An 18,332-nucleotide genomic window follows, 5' to 3' on the forward strand; every position below is an offset into this window, starting at 1 on the left:
TATTCTTCCAAAAGGGTTTGCTCCAGCCTATTTATCATTATGATTTTGAAATTTTGTAAGGCTTTACTTCACTTTAGCCAGACTAGATGCACTGCCCTCAGCAATATTGTATCTTTGGTTATGTCCATGTGGTGAGGGCTCAGTAGAAACTCTATGCTACTCAACAGAAATACTATGCTACTATGCTACTTCCAGTAAAAAGGACTGCAGAAAGACCTTCATTCATTTGATCTTGAAGAAATTTCTGGATAGGGAATGTGATTTCTACTTACATATTCTGTTACATATTTCAGATCCAGACTAAAAAAATAGCCTCCAATGTTTTGTGCTACCATCTGTACAATTTACTTAAGTTTGCAACTTATGCTATTTTTATTCTGTTTTATATCTTATTATATTCTAGACTCTAACTCTTATATTTGTTGTTTTCTTTTTACATGTATAGTATATAACAGTGCTATTAGATATTTTATTATAGCATGTCTTACAGTTCTAATAAACTAATTGATTAACTGATAATGATTAATTCATAACAGTTCACACATTGAAAGGACTGGAGGACAGATGCTATCAGGCCTTCTTGGTCCTTCTGTTATTGTTAGAATAACTTGGCTCAACATATATATTCAAGCTACTATCTTTCCTTTCTAGGAATGTGTTAAGTAGTGGGCTCTTTGGTGCAGGAAGGAAGACACGAGGCTGAGTACAGGATAACACATACTTTATTCTTGCTAGAACTGTACTGAACTTGGCTGCAACCAGCCACAATATATAGTCTAGCCCCTAGGCGGCAGCCAATAGGTTTAAACCCACTCTTGCCGCCTGGGGCTAACCAATTGCAGGACAGGAGACAGCTAGTCTGGGTTACTGGAGAGCCGTTAGCTGCTCCAGCAACGCACATGGTGTATCACCACAAGACCAGTACATAACAGAATGTTTCTGTAATGATTTCACACCATGAAGGATACCACATCTCTTCCTTTGTGGTTATCTTGGTTCCTTATCAGTTGTAAAGCAATTCTTTCAGGATTTGAGATCTTCTGCTAGTGTATATGCTTACTTGAATAGTCTTTGACTAATATACTAGATAAGTCCTGCGCACGTTTGGTCATCTGATATTCCCAGGAGACCGGTGACTTACTGTAATCTGTTAGCCCTGGACTATAACAATTATTTACCCCATCTTCAATTGTTCATATTTGGGCGATAGATTTTTCTATCACATAACCCAGTGTTTATGAAGTTCAACAACTTTAAGACGTGTGAACTTCACCTCCCAGAATTCCCTTGGCAACATGCATGCTGGCTGGGGAAATCCGAGAGTTGAAATCAAAACAACTTAAACTTGATGGTGATTGAACAACATTGATACAGCTCATCCAACTCAAAAAAATCACATTAAACTATTATGTCCCTAACTATTTTCTCTACCAACGACTCATTTATTTATTTATTTATTTTGATGCTCTACATCAGGGGTCCCCAATCCCCTGGACTGTGGCAGGTCAGCAACCGGTACGCACAAGCAAAGCCCCATCCATGAGATGCAGGCAGTACACAAAACCATGCACCCTCCGGTCCATGGAAAAACCTCTTTCCACTGAACAGGTCCCTGATGCCCAAAAGTTTGGGGACCTCTGCTCTACATCATGTTATTTTGTCATTTTAAAAAGGTGTCCTGTATTTTGCAAACCAATGCCAAGATAGTCAATTTATTTGTCACTAAGACTCCTGCCATTCATTCTCCTGCATCAACTAAAGATATAATACATGAGCTTGGAGACTAGCAAGTATTAATTTGATTTATATTTGTATTTGTTAAAGCTATATCCCATATTTTCTCCAGAAATTCAAGGTGCCTTATGTGGAAATCTTCATTTTATTCTTGTGGTAATTTGTGAAAAAGTTGTGCTAAAAGAAAGTAACTGCCCCAAAGTCAGCTAGTGAATTTGCACTATTGAAGGTGGACTGGACCTGGATCTCCTCAGCTTTAGTGTAACACCTTAATTACTTAATTCCTAACTTTCCCCAGGTATTCATGAGTTATAAGATACAGAAAGACTCTAGTGTACTAGCATAAATGCAGAAAATGCACAATATTCCCTGTCTAGATTAGAAAATAAGTAGGCCAACAGAAGTTAATATCTTCTACAAATAATTCACCATCTTATGCTTGCTATGGTCTTCACTCACCTTCTTATATTTTTAAATGTCCAGACCTATTTTTCTGCCAAGAAATGGAAAAGCTGGAAAATGCATTGAGAAAGACGTAGCATTCTTACTTGAAACCTGTAGCAAAAGACAAATGAAGCAAACTCTTATTTTAAAAAGCAGTAAACACTTCAAAAGATCTCATAGACTAAATTCATATGATGTGTTAAAACGTCTGTGGTTTGTTTGTTTTTGGCTTATGGTGACATATTAAACCATTAATTATGTTTCAGCATCCTATGAACACCAGATCATTATAATTTAGTCAACAAACTAAGTTTAAAAATTCTGGCTTAACTCTACAAGCATACATTCATGCAATTTTATTGACAAAAATAAAGACAAGATTTGCCATTGCTTTTGTTTCCCAAGCTAATTTTTCAGTGCAGCGTATAGTTGTGAGATTTACTACAAAGTTCTTATCCAACTACTAGATAAGTCCAATATTGCTTAGGTTTGGGGAGATCAGCCAAGGTTAGCTAAATGCTATCACATGCTATTATAATCATAATCATAATAGTAAAGTTGGAAGGGAACTTGGAGGTCATTTAGTCCAACCCCCTGCTCAGGCAGGAAACCCTATAGCATTTCAGACAAATGGCTGTCCAGTCTCTCCTTAAAAACTTCCAGTGTTGGAGCATTCACAGCTTCTGGAGGCAGGTTGTTCCACTGGTTAATTGTTCTGTCAGGAAGTTTCTCCTTAGTTCTAGGTTGCTTCTCTCCTTGATTAGTTTCCATCCATTGCTTCTTGTCCTGCTTTCAGGTGCTTTGGAGAATAGCTTGACTCCCTCTTCTTTGTGGCAGCCCCTGAGATATTGGATCACTGCTATCATGTCACCCCTCGCCCTTCTCTTCATTAAACTAAACATACCCAATTCCAGTAGCCATTCCTTATATGTTTTAGCCTCCAGACCTCTAATCATCTTTGTTGCTCTTCTCTGTACTCTTTCCAGAGTCTCAACATCTTTTTTACATTGTGGTGACCAAAACTGGATGCAGTATTCCAAGTGTGGCCTTGTATTAATACTTCACGTGATCTTGATTCCATCCCTCTGTTAATGCAGCCTAGCACTGTGTTGGCTTTTTTGGCAGCTGCAGCACACTGCTGGCTCATATTTAAGAAATTGTCCACTAGGACTCTGAGATCCCTCCCACAGTTACTACTATTGAGCAAGGTACCCCCTATACTACACCTGTACATTTGGTTTCTCTTGCCTAAATGTAGAACCTTTCTTTTTTCACCACTGAATTTCATTTTGTTAGATAGCGCCCATTGTTCAAGTCTGTCCAGATCCTCCTGAATCTTAAGCCTGTCTTCTGGAGTGTTGGCTGTTCCTGCCAGCTTGGTGTCATCTGCAAATTTGATGAGTTCCCCATCTATCCTCTCATCCAAATCGTTGATGAAGATGTAGTTTGTGATCTAGTTTATAAAATGCCTTACTCTAAAAACATTTTTATTCGAACAAGCCGGCCTGGCCTGATGGGGGATTGGTGGGGTTTTTATTGCTGTATTTTTGGGGTTTTTATAAATGTATTGTATTAATTGTTTTTTAATGGGCAACTATTTAATCTTCTTTTAATATTTGTAACTTTGCATTTTATTCTTGCCCTGTTCACCGCCCTGAGTCCTTCGGGAGAAGGGCGGTATAGAAATATTAATAAACTAAACTAAACTAAACTGTAGTCCAAGTAAATTATATCCACAGCATTCCTCTGATCCACTAATTTTGTCACTTGGTCAAAGAATGCAATTGTCTGGCATGATCTGTTTTTGACAAGCCCATGTTGGCTTTTAGTAATGATTTTGTTTGCCTCTAGGTGCTCACTGATTCTGTTTCTAGAATCTTCCCAGGTATTGAGGTCAGGCTGATAGGTCTGTAATTTCCTGGATCCATTTTTTTCCTTTTTTGAAGAAGGGAACTACACCAGCTCTTTTCCAGTCCTCTGGTAGTTCCCCAGTTCTCCAGGATTTTTGAAAGATATAGTTCAGTGGTTCTGAGATCACGTCTGCCAGTTCCTTGAGAACCTTGGGGTGTAATCCATCTGGTCCTGGTGATCTGAACTCATCTAGGCTGGACAGGTGCTCACTTACCATTTTCTTGCCTATCTTAACTTGTGTTTCTATTCTTTTTTTTATGGCACTATTTTTGATAGGTTGGTCTGTTTTTTCCCTTTGTGTAAAGACAGATGCAAAAAATGAGTTAAATAGTTCTGCTTTCTCCTTGTTGCTTGTCACCTTCTTGCCACTTTCACCCACTAATGGACCAATAATTTCCTTTACATTTGTGTTTTACATGTTGAAAGAAGTTTTTTTTGTTATTTTTGACTTTGGTTGCAAGCCTTAGTTCATTTTGAGCCTTAGCTTTCCTCACTTTGTCTTTGCAGGCTCTGGCTATTTGCTGATATTCTGACTTAGTTATGTGCCCCTCTTTCCACTTTCTATACTTGTCCTTTTTATCTTTCAGTTTATCAGAGAGTTCTTTATGCAGCCATGCTGGTTTCTTTTGAGAGCTGTTATTTTTTCCTCTTTGTTGGTATTGTGCTAGTTTGGGCTTTTATTATCTCACTTTTCAAAATTTCCCAAGCTTCTTGAGTTGTTTTCCCCTTGAGGATTTTCATCCATGGAATCCTTCCCAAGCTCTAAGTGTATTGAAATTACCTCTCTTAAAGTCCAAGACTCTAGTTTGACTGTATTCTATTAATTGTGCTTCCAGAATGTTGAATTCCAATATTGCATGATCACTTCCTCCCAAGGTTCCTGTGGCTTCAACACCTTCTATCATTTCATCTCCGTTAGTGAGAATTAGATCCAAAATGGCTAATCCCCTAGTTCCCTTCTCTACTTTTTGGATGACAAAGTTGTCTGCTAGGTTTGTCAGGAATCTGTAGCATACTCTTTCACATATCAAATTCATTAATTGAGATATGCAACTAATTTCATTATTCCTTCCTCTACTTTCTTTTAGTACAGGCTGCAGTAAATAAATACTTCTAAAGCTTCGTATTCTGGATTTGAACTACTGAACTGCAAGAAAAAACAACCTTGAAGCTTATTTCCCCCCCTAAGTTTTAATTATAGTTTTACAGGAACAAACTAAATTATAATTTAATTATAATTTTACTGAAACAAATTAAAAAACAGTAATATATACATTTCAAACAAATTAATACAAGAAAAAAAATGTAAATAGAAAAAAACCTGAAAATGTAGCATCCTTAATTGCTCTAGAACATCTAAATATATCACATATCGAGTCAATTATTTAGTAACTAAGTATTAAACTATACATAAAATTTATTTAGAACTTTCTTAATCAATGCCTTTTAGAGTCGAGAGGAAAGTGTTGATACCCATTTCATTATTTTTCCCAAAAAAGGACACCTGTACAAAACCATCTGGACAATATGAACTGCAACTCATAAGGGGGCAGAATCAAAACTGTACATGGACTTCATAAAAAAGCAGCTTGCTCGAATTTCAAGGACAAATTTAATTCCCTAAACCTAATAGGCTAATATTTGTGAAAACAAATGTGCATATAAATTCTGAATTCTTCAGACGATGCTGACATGTTAGGGAAATAATTATAACAAGATGAGGTTATGGTTGTCCTCTGCTCAGAAATAGCATTCCAAAGTTTAAAATAGACTGTAGCATTTGGACTGGATGCAAATTTTTGCTCTACAATGAAACACATCATTGTAACCTACTTCTTTATATGTATTAGATTCCATATCCAGTTGGTGGATCTTTAGATAGTACTGGGGGAGACTCCTGAAAAATTCTATTCAGAAGACACAATATTAGAATAATTAGACTAGTAATATATTTGGTGTAAAGAAGCTTGCTTCATTCCTTTCTATTCCTTAGCCTTAATAATATTATTATTCTAATAATATGCTGAGACATTATGGATCAACATTAACACTCAGATTTGAACATGTTGACATGGCTGCATAGAAAATGAAAGTTTTATTTTGCATTTTAAGTCCAAACATTAATATACATAGTTTATTTATGGTGTGGAGGTAACATTAATTTTTTTCTGGTTAAAAATATAATTGAAAACTGGGGTGATGTCTTCAATTTAGTCACGGTGAAGGGCTGGGGAGCTAATTCATATAACATTAAATCATGGTTCAGTGCTGGCATTCTCAACATAGTAACCTCTTAGTTGTTTTAGGAAACCAATTGCCAGAGTTCCCAGTCACAATGGCCTGGGGTGCCTTATATCTACTTTTATTTATGAGTTTATACTCAGCTTTCCATTCAGAAACTTACGGGTGCATACACTGTGCTTCTTATCCCCATGTTACCACATAAAAGTTTAAACTGAGCTAGTCCAAAGGCACCCAGGGACTTAGAAGTCAAGACTGACTCAACGACGACGTATAAGGTAGTTATGTCTGGCACTTAACCTCAGGAAAACAGTTTAAGGGAGGCTAAAATTCCTCCTCCTTCTCAAGTTATAAACAACACATTCCTCTATAGAGAAAAGTTTCTCAATCCTGGCAGCTTTACGACTTCAGTTTCTAGAATTTTCCTCCCATCTTTGCTAGCTACATTTTTGCTAGCTAGCTATCCACCCAAAGGGTGATATTATGATAGACTGTTAAATATGCAAATGTGGAGGCATGTGCCAAAGACAAATCTAAGTCCTTCAAATATTTGATTAGCGTTCACTGATATGGTTGCTACAATGATTATAAGAGATTAAAAAGTAACCATAACATCTGTTGTTAAAATGCCCTGAAGGTGGGCTTTTTATCCCCAAACAATTTAATTTGTTATATTTGGAAGTATTTTTTTAAAAAAAGTTTGGTGAAAACCTTACTACATATGTTTTGCCTAAACTCTTTGTCCTGCCTCACTGCTAAAATTCTATAGTATGTTCCCATACTGCTGCAAGTTATCAAAACTACAATTGAAAAGATATTCCATCTCTGCCTTTAAATGCATAATTTATCTTTCTTTTCAATTTCCACAGGTGTACAGGTCATTCCTTCTGCATAGCAGCATGAGGTTTTTCAGTCTTTATACTTAACTACTTTTAAATTGACAGAAATGCATTAGAGAGAGATTAGTAACAATTACCTCTAACCATGACCAAAATATGAAACATTATCCACTGGGAACTCGTTTCAGGAAAGTTTGAGCAGAAGGTGTTCCCAATTTAACCATCTATCCCTATTGTATGTAATACTCTTAAGGCCTGAAAGCAAATTTAACCATCTATCCCTATTGTATGTAATACTATTAAGGGCTGAAAGATGCTATGAAAAAAGAAAATCTATAGATCTGAAGCTGATAAATTAATTAGGAGTGAAAAATACAGATGTACTCAGAGCAACATTATTGTTTTAAGAACAGGTATTAAGTAAGTATAATGAAAGCCAATGTATTTTTCTATAAACTTAAATTAGCTAGATCTCTCCTATATATTTTCTTTCTTAAAAATTTTTTAAAACCTTTTGGCCAGTTTAAGTTTTGGAAAAATTCTGTCTTAAAATGCCAGTCGGTAATTAAGACTTCTTTAATTTACATTTTAATTTTTTTTAATTTTCATTATTTATATCCTACCTTTATTATTTTTACAAATAACTCAAGCTGGTGAACATATCTAGAACATGTTCCTTCTCCTATTTTCTCACAACAACCCTGTGCGGTAGATTGGGCTGAGAGAGAGAGAGACTGGCTCAAGGTCACCCAGCTGGATTTCATGGCTAAGGCAGGACTAGAAGTCAACCAACTGGCTTTTATTTTATGGCTAAGGTGAGAGTTAAACTCACAATCTCTCACTTTCTAGCTTTGTGCGTTAACCACCAAACCACCAAACTGGCTCTAATAATGACATGTTACTTTTAATGTACTATATTTTTACTTAGTTGTCTTTTGTTTGGTCTCTTTCCCCATATCTGATTTCCCCCTCTCTCTTTCCAGGAATAGTTGCTGGAGATAAAAAGTGCTGTAACCAATCTGGGGATTACATCTTAATCATTCAAGATCCACACTGTACAAGCTAAACCTAACATGTTTACTTAGAAGTACTTTAGGTCAAGCATATAATTATACTGCAGAATTAAAAATACTACTGTTTGCAGATAAAGAGCAAAACATAAGACACATTGATAAATCTGGTGAGACAGGAGAAGTACCATCCACCCCAAATGATACTTCTCTTATCAAGACCACCGAACAAATATATAATTCAACACATTCATCTGGCAAGCACCTTATTTCTGTCAGTCACAGTTGACATTCAATCCTAGTATTTTCTTTCCCATTGAAGTCTCATAGCCCAAATCGACCAGTCCACAGAGAATTACTTACAGATTTGAGGCTGGCAACATTAAGGGCTGCATTCCACAGAAAAAGGTGTAAGTTATCTTATGCTGCTTCACTTCTTCATTGCCTATAGGGGGTAACAGAGAGAAAGGGAAATTAAGGCTAATAAATATAGAGAAGTCAAATTCTATCCACCAATACATTTAGAGCTTCTCTGTATTTACAGACAAGTTTCCTCAAAACCACAAATGCTGCAATAAAGGAATCAAGGTCATAGACCTGGACTTTTGTTACTTACTGGCCAGAGAGAACAAACACTCCTATATTTTGTTAAAATATAACCCATTCCATCATTGTGAAGCAAAAAATTGGATCTAACAATCCCAGCATTGCAGCCATTCTTCTTCAAGATATGAACAAAGGAGGCCCTGGATGATCCTTCACTTTGCTAGATTTATTTTAAAAATCCCATGTTATAAAGCAAAATGTAACCAGAGGAGATAACACAGATGATTTGCATAAGATAGTGAGATACAAACTGTCAATCACAGAAGTATAAATTGTAACAGAAAAACAGTAAGAGAAAATGGAAATGACAACTGGATTTTTGAATTAATATTTCTGGGGACTACTTACATCCATTAGTTTTAATATCAGAACGACAAAGGATATTAAGACTTGTTTAGATAGAGTTGTTAATTTCTGGAAGGAAAGGTGCAGCAGCTCATGCCTTACAAACCAAACTCCCTTGTGGGAACTAGTGATAGCTAATCAGTGGAAGGTGGAAAGATACTACAAGGATGTGGCAGATGAAACAAGTTTAGGGTTAAGCCTGTAAACACAAACCTATGTCTCTTATTGTATTGAAATCTGAGTAAATATATCTAGGATCAGTCAGCCTATCAGGTCTTTTTCTTCTGTAACATGTCAAGACTTTATGTCCTTTCTCTGCTTATACTTAACCAAACATGGCCAGTAAGTGAAAAAAGTCACTTTGCATTGCTGTATCTTTGTTATATTGCTTTTACTTTGTTCCTGCCTAGGAGTAAGGCAAATTAGCCGTACAGGGGATTAAGTAGTATATTGCCACTCATTCTAACATCAGTCAGGACAGTCTCAAGGTATGTAACATTTGCCTAGCCCTAGTTCCTTACAGGAAGTTAGGTGGTTGGCAGTGATTTTAATCAGAGGCAATAGAGGCTAGAAATTTGTATGGGGCTAGTACTTATCATGCTTACTGTATATAGCTCTTTGCAGATTCCAGAATGGGTGGTTAGCACTTCATCTCAATTGTGGTGAAAGTGTGATACAGAAGAAGAATAAAAGATACTGAGACATAATGATACAGTCAAGTGTTCACTAGGTAGCTAGGATAAGCCAATGGTTAAAAATGTATTTCAAAGACAAAATATATGGGAAACATGAAAAGCAGGGCTTCTGGAATTCTTTCCAAGGCCCTAAGTTACAACTACACTCAGGGAAGGAAGTGGGCTTAAAATGAGTAGCTGACAAGCATTCTGAGCCACTATCCAACTACTTCTCCCACTGGGATACATTGGGGATTTGCAGTTCCTGGCCAGATCCAGCCCCTATTCAAACTCACAGTTCTTCTATCGAAATTTCCTGCCAGCAGATTGGTCCAGTTTTGTTTTCCAAGAGTAATCCTGTTGATAAACAAAGTCCCAACTCTCTTTACGTAATCTCTTTCCTGGATTTTGCTGGATTGGAAAGAATAACAAGATAGGGAACACATGTAGAACATGACTTCTGGAATTCTTTCCAAGCCCAGATCATTCACTCTGGGTCATGTGACCAGGAAGGAGGCAGGAAAGGAATCTTAAGATGGAGCAACCAGCAAAAGTCTAAATTCATGCCTTTTCCCAAAAGAATACATTGGGAAAAATTTTTTCTTCCGCAGACTCCAAACACGTTTGGTCATTCTCAAACTCAGCCTTACTTTGCCAGCTTTTTTTCCACCTTCACCCATTTTGGTCCCATCCATTCTGCTTTTGGAAAGTTTCTGCTGATGGACAGACAGATGGTTGGACAGAAAGTCTGGAAAAGTTTATTTACATACTTTCCTCCCAATATTTCATTGGGTTGGGCAGAACGAAAATGCCAAGAATGGTGAAGTAACTCGTACGGGTGACATCGGCTTTCTTTAATATCCAGAGTCCTCTTATACATTCAGGAGTTGTGCGGATAAATGACTTTTGGCAGAGGCAGCATTCTAAAGTTCTATTAAGCCTGGCTTGTTAAGATCCCTTCAAGAAGCAAGGATGCACAAGCAGGGCACAATTTTGCTCTGTATTTGGCAGATGCAAATGCCAAGCAAGGGGGCAATGTTGGAGGCAGAGAGCTCTTCCCACCACCATTATGAAAAAGACAGGCATGGCAGCTAGGAGGGCAGGACCGTCTCTGCAATTGGGAAAAGGACGAAGCAGCAAGATGATGATGATGATGATGATGATCGTGTCTTCTTGGCTGGGAATCTGGGGGATCTGCGGGTCCACAAATCCGGAAAGCTCCAAGTGAGGAAAAAGGCTTGAATAACACCAGAGAACAACCAGGTGCAGCTGCTTTATTGGTGGGAACCCGGCTAAGCCATTCCACCTTAGCAGCTCAAAACCGAAAGGATCGGGCTTCGAGAAAAGAAAAAGAGGTCGGGTCGAGATCGTTCCGGAGGACAGCCAGCACGTCGAGAGCAACCGACTCGCCTGCTAAGGCAGTTCGACCACAGCAGGCGTGGAAGGCCAGCAAAGCGGCGGCGGCAGCAGCCTCGGCGGGGAGGCGCTCGCCTCCAGCGCCAAATACCAAACCGCTCGTCCGAGCCTCCGGCCCCAGTTTGGCTGATAGCTCCTCCTTATTTTTGGGATAAAACTCACCCCTGCCAGCCTGGGAGCCTCCTCCGCCTTCCTCATCCTCCTCTCTGCGCTCCTCCCCCTGGACGGTTCATGTCAACAACATCCAGGCTATATTTACAATCACTTGACTGGAAAGGAACCGGGCCAGGAGTCTTAAGGAAAATAATAGTGCGCCACATTTTAAGAGCTACACACACACTAACACACACACACACACACACACACACCGCCGGAGTGGCTGCCGTCCTTTCCCCGCACCGCCTTTCCTCGCGGCTGCCTCCAGCCGCCGTCAAGCGCCGCCGAGCGAATCTGCCTCCGTCCGAAGGAAGAAATTAGGTCGGGCTAGGGATGGGACGGCTCCCACCAAGTCCCCGGGCCCGAGCCTCGCCCGTCTTTTAATCCCCTTCGCCCGCCCAAGAAGGGCAAAAAACCCCCCCAAAACAAAACAAAACCAAAAAAAACAAAAAACAAAAAACCGCGAACACTCGCGCCTCTGGCCAAAGCGCGCTGGCGGTCGGGACGCCTAATAGTTAGAGCGCAGGATCCTCAGCTGTGAGGGGGGGAGGGAAAAGGCGGGCAAAACGCTCAGCTGGCCAAACACCCCGCTCGCCCAGCTGTGCGGCCGCGTTTGTTAAAAGAGGAGGGGGGAAAAAAAGGAGGACAAGCATCGGCACCTCGCCCCAGAGCCTGGCGCCGCCGCCCCTCCTCCTCCTCCTCCGTGGGGCGATGAAAAGCTTTGCCCCTCGCGTCCAAACCCACCAACCTCTCGCAGGACTTTTCCCGAGGCTCTGTGAAAGCCGAACTGCGAGCGGGCAGATGGGGGGGGGAAGTTGGGATGCCAACCCCGGTGCCCTGCAATAAACGCGCTGGCTCACTCCCTTCCCTAAGTCCTCTTTTTCCCTCCCTCCCTCCCTCCCTCCGTCCGCCCCGGGCGCCCGTCGGCTCCCCGCGCTCTGGCAAGTCGCTGCCTCTCGCCCACCCACCTTTCCAGACGCGCCGGTTGCCCCCTCGCTCTCTGGGTCTTTGTTCTTAGCTTTCTTTGCGCGAAGATTATCTAATGACGCAGCAGAGAGAGTCGCCACAACGTGACTGTCGCCATTTTTCTGTTTTTATTGTATCTCTCGCACACTGCCATGTGATAGAAAATAAAAAAAAAAAGAAAGAAAAACGAAACACCAACCACCACGCAGAAAGAGACGCGCTCACACACAAACTTCCGGGTTCCGTGACTCTATGTGTGTTTGTGTGTGTGTGTGTCTGTGTGGGGAGGGGAGGGGGAATGAAATGGAAAAGAAGGAAAGCGGAGGCGAGCGAAGTAACTTGTGGGCAAGGCGGGCGGCGCGTTGTTGTTTTTTTTTAGTCTCGCTTTCTTTTTACCAAGCGGAGCACTTTCAGGTGACGCTGGAGAGTCGCCGTCTGCCTCGGTGGTCGTCTTGGATGCTGACAGTTTCTGACGGCCCCGAAGCAGAACGGCTTCTACCTGATCCGACGTGTTTTGTTTTTTTGTTTGTTTTCCCATTCCGAACCGAGTTGCGAGTTCTGCAACTTGCAGTGGATTCGGACGATTGAAAGAGGCGACTCGCTGTTCGGCTGGAAAATCGGCGTTGGGAGTAGAATCTCACGAAGGGAGTGATATTAAAAAAAAAAGAGAGAGAGAGAGAGTTTTTCCTGAATTGCAGACCCTGAGAGTGAAAATGGTATTTTAACACCTTGGGGATATTGAACCGGTTTGCCTCTAGATACTGCGTTTATCAATGGGGTACTCCGAAGAGTGAATGGTTGCTACTGCAAAAGCATAGCAACAGGGCAGAAGATCGAAAGCTCTTCACGAGTGGTTCGTTCACACAAAATCACATGCTAAAGCTCCCAGAGCCACATTTGTCAGCGCGGCACCTGTTTAACCTGTGAAAAACTTTCATAAGCATGAAGAATTCATTCCGATATGCTCAGTGACGTTTCTTCTTCGGAGTCTCCATAATTCAACTGTAGGCTTCTCGGTGCAAAAACACATATTCTGGTGTGGTTGGCAAATACTACGCACATTTATGATGCTATAACACCAGATAATCCCAGTATTTTTTTTGTTATATACCCAGCTCAGATATAGGCAGTGTTTCAACATTAGGTCTCTGGTGTTAAACTATTTTTTTTAAAAAAATATTACTTATGAATGCAGCATGTATTTTAAAAAGCTGAATAACAGCTTTAGGAAATAGGGTTTGTTTTATCAGAAATACGGAAGTGTATTAAATATACATATCAAAATATAGGAAGAAAAAAACAATTGTTTTTTGATTATCAATATCTTTTGTTTCATTTTTTTTCAGATCATATAACACTCCCCCTCCTATACCTATTTAAGAAAAGCTATATCAGGGGTCTTCAAACTTGGTCCTTTTATGACTTGTGGACTTCAACTCCCAGAATTCCTCAGCCAGCATGCTTGGCTGAGGAATTCTGGGAGTTGAAGTCCACAAGTCATAAAAGGGCCAAGTTTGAAGACCCCTAACCTATATGGTTGCCCAAGTCCCTCTTTAATTCCTATTAACCAATCTACTTGCCTTATCTTTAGGTTGCTTTTAAGATGCATGAAAAAGTCCTTAAATAATTCAAAAAGTTGTAAGATAAAACTAGGGAAGAGAGGAAATTTTCAGGGATGGCAGCCATGTCTGTCTGTCTGTCTCTGTCTCTGTCTCTCTCACACACACACACAATGTAAGGAATCTTTATTAAGGCTTCTGAGCCTGAATGGGTTTTCCCCAGCAATTCCCTGTGCTGGCACCGGCTCAACCCCAATGAGTTCCACAGAATACTCAAATGAAGCCAATCCTTGAGGCAAAGGAAAGTCCAGAGCATTAGGCCAAAGCAAGTTCCCAAGACAAAGGCAAGCAAAGGCAACAGCTGAAGAGATACAATCTGAAGTTCAAGGCAAGAACATGAAGCAAGAAAACACATTGTTTCCAGCATCGCTTCCATCTGTCTGCTGTGCTAAATAGCCAACTTCTGGTGCAGCCCATCAAGGAGGGTGAGGCTTTCTCCTCATGAGTAATCTGGTTGACCTCTGCTCCTGCCTTTTCTCTACCCTACATGTTCTTGGATTAGGTGCAGAAGGCAGTTTCTCTTCTTCATCACTGACTGGCTGCAGTTGCATGCTTTCCCCACCTGAAGCCCCAGGGCTGTCCTCTCAGTTGGCTGCTCAGAACCATTGACCAACATGCCTGGAACTGGTTCACCCTTCTCCGAGTTGACATCTGGAGAAGTATCTGGGGAAGTGTCCAGAGGAATCATCATACCAGCTGAAAAGCCAAGAAGCATACTTAGGCATTAATCATTTTTCCAGGCAATAAAAGGTAAAAAATGTCAATAATGCTATGCATTTTGAAAAATTTAATCCTGTTGAATTCCTTGCAATTTGATCTGGCTTCTAGCACCTGAAATTGAATTGTCCCTGAATTGCTGCCATTTATCAATGAATAGTAGCTGAACCTGAGAAAGCAAGAGTTACAAAGCTGTGAGCAAATATTCTTGGGACACACATACGGTTGTTGATTTGAACCAACTCTTAGAATACTTTGTGGCAAATTCAATAATAGGTGTATTTTTTATTATTTAAGTTAGGTGGTCATTAGCTTCTTATCCCACTTGCCATCAGCACCATACTAATGTTTTATATGTAATTAGGAATTTATCACTCCTTTTAGTAATCTACTTTATGTTACAGCAGAGTGATTGATGGTTATTAATTGCTATTAGCATGTTGTAAAAGTACAAAAATACTATAACAGATATACTGTAAATCTAAGAAATCTGAAAAAAAACCTCACTGAAGACTATGGAATGTAAAAGATCAGAAGTAATGAATGGAAACTTACCAAAGAGACATCCAACCAAAAACTTAGAAGGAATTTCCTGAGAGTTAAGAATTAATGAGTGGAAATTATGTGGGAACTTCAGAAGCTATGGGTGCACTATCAGTAGACAGTTTTAAAAGGAGATTGGACTGCCATTTTTTTAAATCCCATTTATATCCCGCCCTTCTCTGAAGACTCAGGTCGGCTTACAATTTTAAGCACAAACCAATGTGCTTAGCAATAGCCTTCATTCTATATATATGCCTGCTTATTAGGGCTTTCCCCCCCCCCAAGCGGCATAATTACAAAGTCAGCTTAATTGCCCCCAACAGTCTGGGTCCTTATTTTACCTACCTCGGAAGGATGGAAGGCTGAGTCAACCTTGAGCCTGGTGGGATGCGAACCTGCACTAATTGCAGGCAGCTGGTGTTACTTAAGGAGGCATTAGCCCACTGCTCCACCAAGGCTCTTTTGTCTGACATGCTATAGGATTTCCTGCTTGAGCAGCACTGTTCTGATTGGAACAAACATACATGGGACTGCCCTGCTTGGCTTTGAGCCACTCTTTTATTTTATGAATGGAAATTTAGACAGCAACCTCCTGGACATTTGTCAGCTTGCCAGATGTTTATCTAGAATCAATTTATGACAGAAGTTCATAAAACAATAAACTCTTGTAAGTGCTACCTTTCCAGTAAGAACTGTAACAGGAAAACATTAACAGTAAGAACTGTAAAGAGCCACTTTGGTCTCTAGTGGTTATATCACCAGACTAGAAATGAAGTGTGACTATGATTTTTGGAATGAGAGAGCCAGTTTGGTTTCGTGCTTAAGGTGCTGGCCAGGAGACTGCAAGTCTTGCCCTTAGGCATGAAAGCTGGCTGGGTGACTTTAGGCCTGTCTGTCTGTCTGTCTGTCTGTCTGTCTCTCCCTCTCTCCAACTCAGTTCACATTGAGGGTTGTTGTGGGGAAAACAGGAGGAGAAAGGAGTACTATGTATGTTTGCCTCCTTGAGTTATTTATAAAAATAATAAAGGGATTAAAAAGAGAAGAACTGAAGCTTATTAACTTAATAATGGCAATGATTCACTTAATAACTGTGGTAAGAAAGGTTGTAAAGTGGGGCAAAACTCAATAAATATCTCACTTAACAACAAATGTTGGGCTCAATTGTGGTCATAGGTCAAGGACTACCTGTATAACAAAAATGTATGCTTTGCTTTCTTCAGAGTAATTAAAAAAATAGAATAAATCTTACATTTTTTACGTGACCGATAGTTCTCCAAGACTGAACATGAAGTCTTATTTTAGATGGTTGTTTTCAAGGATAAGCATCTTAAACTTTTTTCTCTTCATTTAATATATTAGGTCTGTTTAGTCACTACAGATATAAAAGACTCAGCACATAAGAACTTCATCATAAATTCAGGAGTATCCAAAGTTAATAATTGAGCAACTAACCTAACTTAGAGATTACTGTGACCTCTGAGTATGAATTTGAAGTTACCTTTCTCCTTCAGCTTCTGAATGGATGAACATGGAGATAAGACAATGAGCTCAACAAAAGGGATTCACTCTTATAATTGCATCTTTTTCCTTCTTCTTTCAGTGTACATCTTTACAAAGAGCAGGTAAAGAAAATAAAGTGTGGGAAGTTAAACTATAGGCTTTTTAAAAACCAAATAAGCCACTACTAGTTTCTTTTAGGTCCTTTTGCTCTGATAAATAATTTCCTCGGGCATAGTGGTAGATCTAGTCCAGGGGTCTTCAAACCTGGCCCTTTTATGACTTGTGGACTTCAACTCCCAGAATTCCTCAGCCAGGCACCAGTTAATCACCAAATGAAGGCATGGATCTAATAAATTTGCAATGAAACTTTATTTATAGCAGACACCATTGATAGATTGATAGACACTACCAACTTATTTACCAATAATTGTAAAGTCTGAACAAGGGGTTGAAATAGAATCTGGGCATGTCCTTGGAAAGCAGGAAGAAGTTCCTAAACTTGTGAATTGATTACGTACCATGTTGCCTCCTGAAAACCTCATAGATATTCTCCAAGAAGATCTGTCCTCAATTGGTCCTTCAGATCTTCCAACAGCACACCCATTTCTGCTGTAATTGAGACTATCCACCTTGCTGCTGGCCATTCACTTCTCTTCCAATTTTCTCTGCATTATAGATTTTTCAAAAGAGCTAGAGTTTCACACGATGTGTCCAAAAAAAGTTGAGAATACTAAATGGAGAAATAGTATTTTTGTAAAAGTTGCAGAAACAAGAAACCCGAGTCCCTAGGACCCCAGGTAGAGTCTAACATTTGTAAAAAATATATATCTAATTTTAATGTACAGAAATTATTACAACAGAATAATTTATCTGTTCTTACATCGTAGAGCCAGTTTAGATACTATTGGTGTGGTGGTTAAGGTGCTGGTCTAGAACCCAGGAGACTGAGTTCTAGATCCATTTTAGGCATGAAAGTCAGGTAGATCGGGGGTCTGCAACCCCTGGTCTGTGGACCAGTACAGGGCCGCACAAACAAGCAAAGCCCCATCCATGGGATGCAGGCAGCACACAAAACCACGCCCCCTCTGGTCTGGGGGGGGGAACCTTTCTCCACGGAACCAGTCCCTGGTGCCCTCTTGGGGACCTCTAAGGTAGATGACTTTGGGCCAGTTGGGGTTGTTACTGTGAGAAAAATGGGATGAAAAGGTATGTATGCTTGCTGCCTTGAGATACTTATAAAATAATAAAGGTGGGATAAAACAATCAATCTTAACTGTATTTTCAGAGACAAAGGTGGAGCTTGGCAGTTAAAAGTTTCTTCACATTCCCTAGCAAGCACCTATATTTTTTGTACTTTTGCAAACTTTGGAAATCACCTCATTAGAAAAGAAAAACAAACAGGTTTAAACATGCATCTAAAGAAACATGCTTCCACCAATCATCCTGGACTCCCCATTCATTCTCATTAAACACCACTTCTTTAGATTTCCTTGCCAGTAATGTATTTCAGAGACTTTACAAAAAAAAAAAAAAAAGAAAAAGAAACGACGAAGGAAAAAAATAGTTATTTGAAGAAGAACATTTCAGGGTTAAGGTTTCTTTTTTTAAAAA

The 18,332-nt window shown here is 39.8% G+C and overlaps 1 long non-coding RNA gene across 2 annotated transcripts in view; it reads right to left on the reverse strand.

The window, feature by feature from the left end:
* The window catches only part of LOC308666275, a 28,010-nt gene extending 14,267 nt beyond the window's left edge, over nucleotides 1-13,743 (reverse strand). Inside the window, exons 1-3 of one of the 2 annotated variants that reach the window (XR_014026074.1) lie at nucleotides 12,345-13,743; nucleotides 8,543-8,624; nucleotides 2,194-2,289 (exon numbers count right to left, since the gene is read on the reverse strand). This is a non-coding gene — a long non-coding RNA (uncharacterized lncRNA). Of the gene's footprint in view, nucleotides 1-2,193; nucleotides 2,290-8,542; nucleotides 8,625-9,735; nucleotides 10,086-12,344 lie in introns of those variants that run through there. The other variant, XR_014026075.1, reaches the window with a different exon arrangement.
* Nucleotides 13,744-18,332: the final 4,589 nt, after the last annotated feature.

This window comes from Vipera berus, assembly GCF_964194415.1.
Source record: "Vipera berus genome assembly, chromosome: 3".
NCBI lineage: Eukaryota > Metazoa > Chordata > Lepidosauria > Squamata > Viperidae > Vipera > Vipera berus.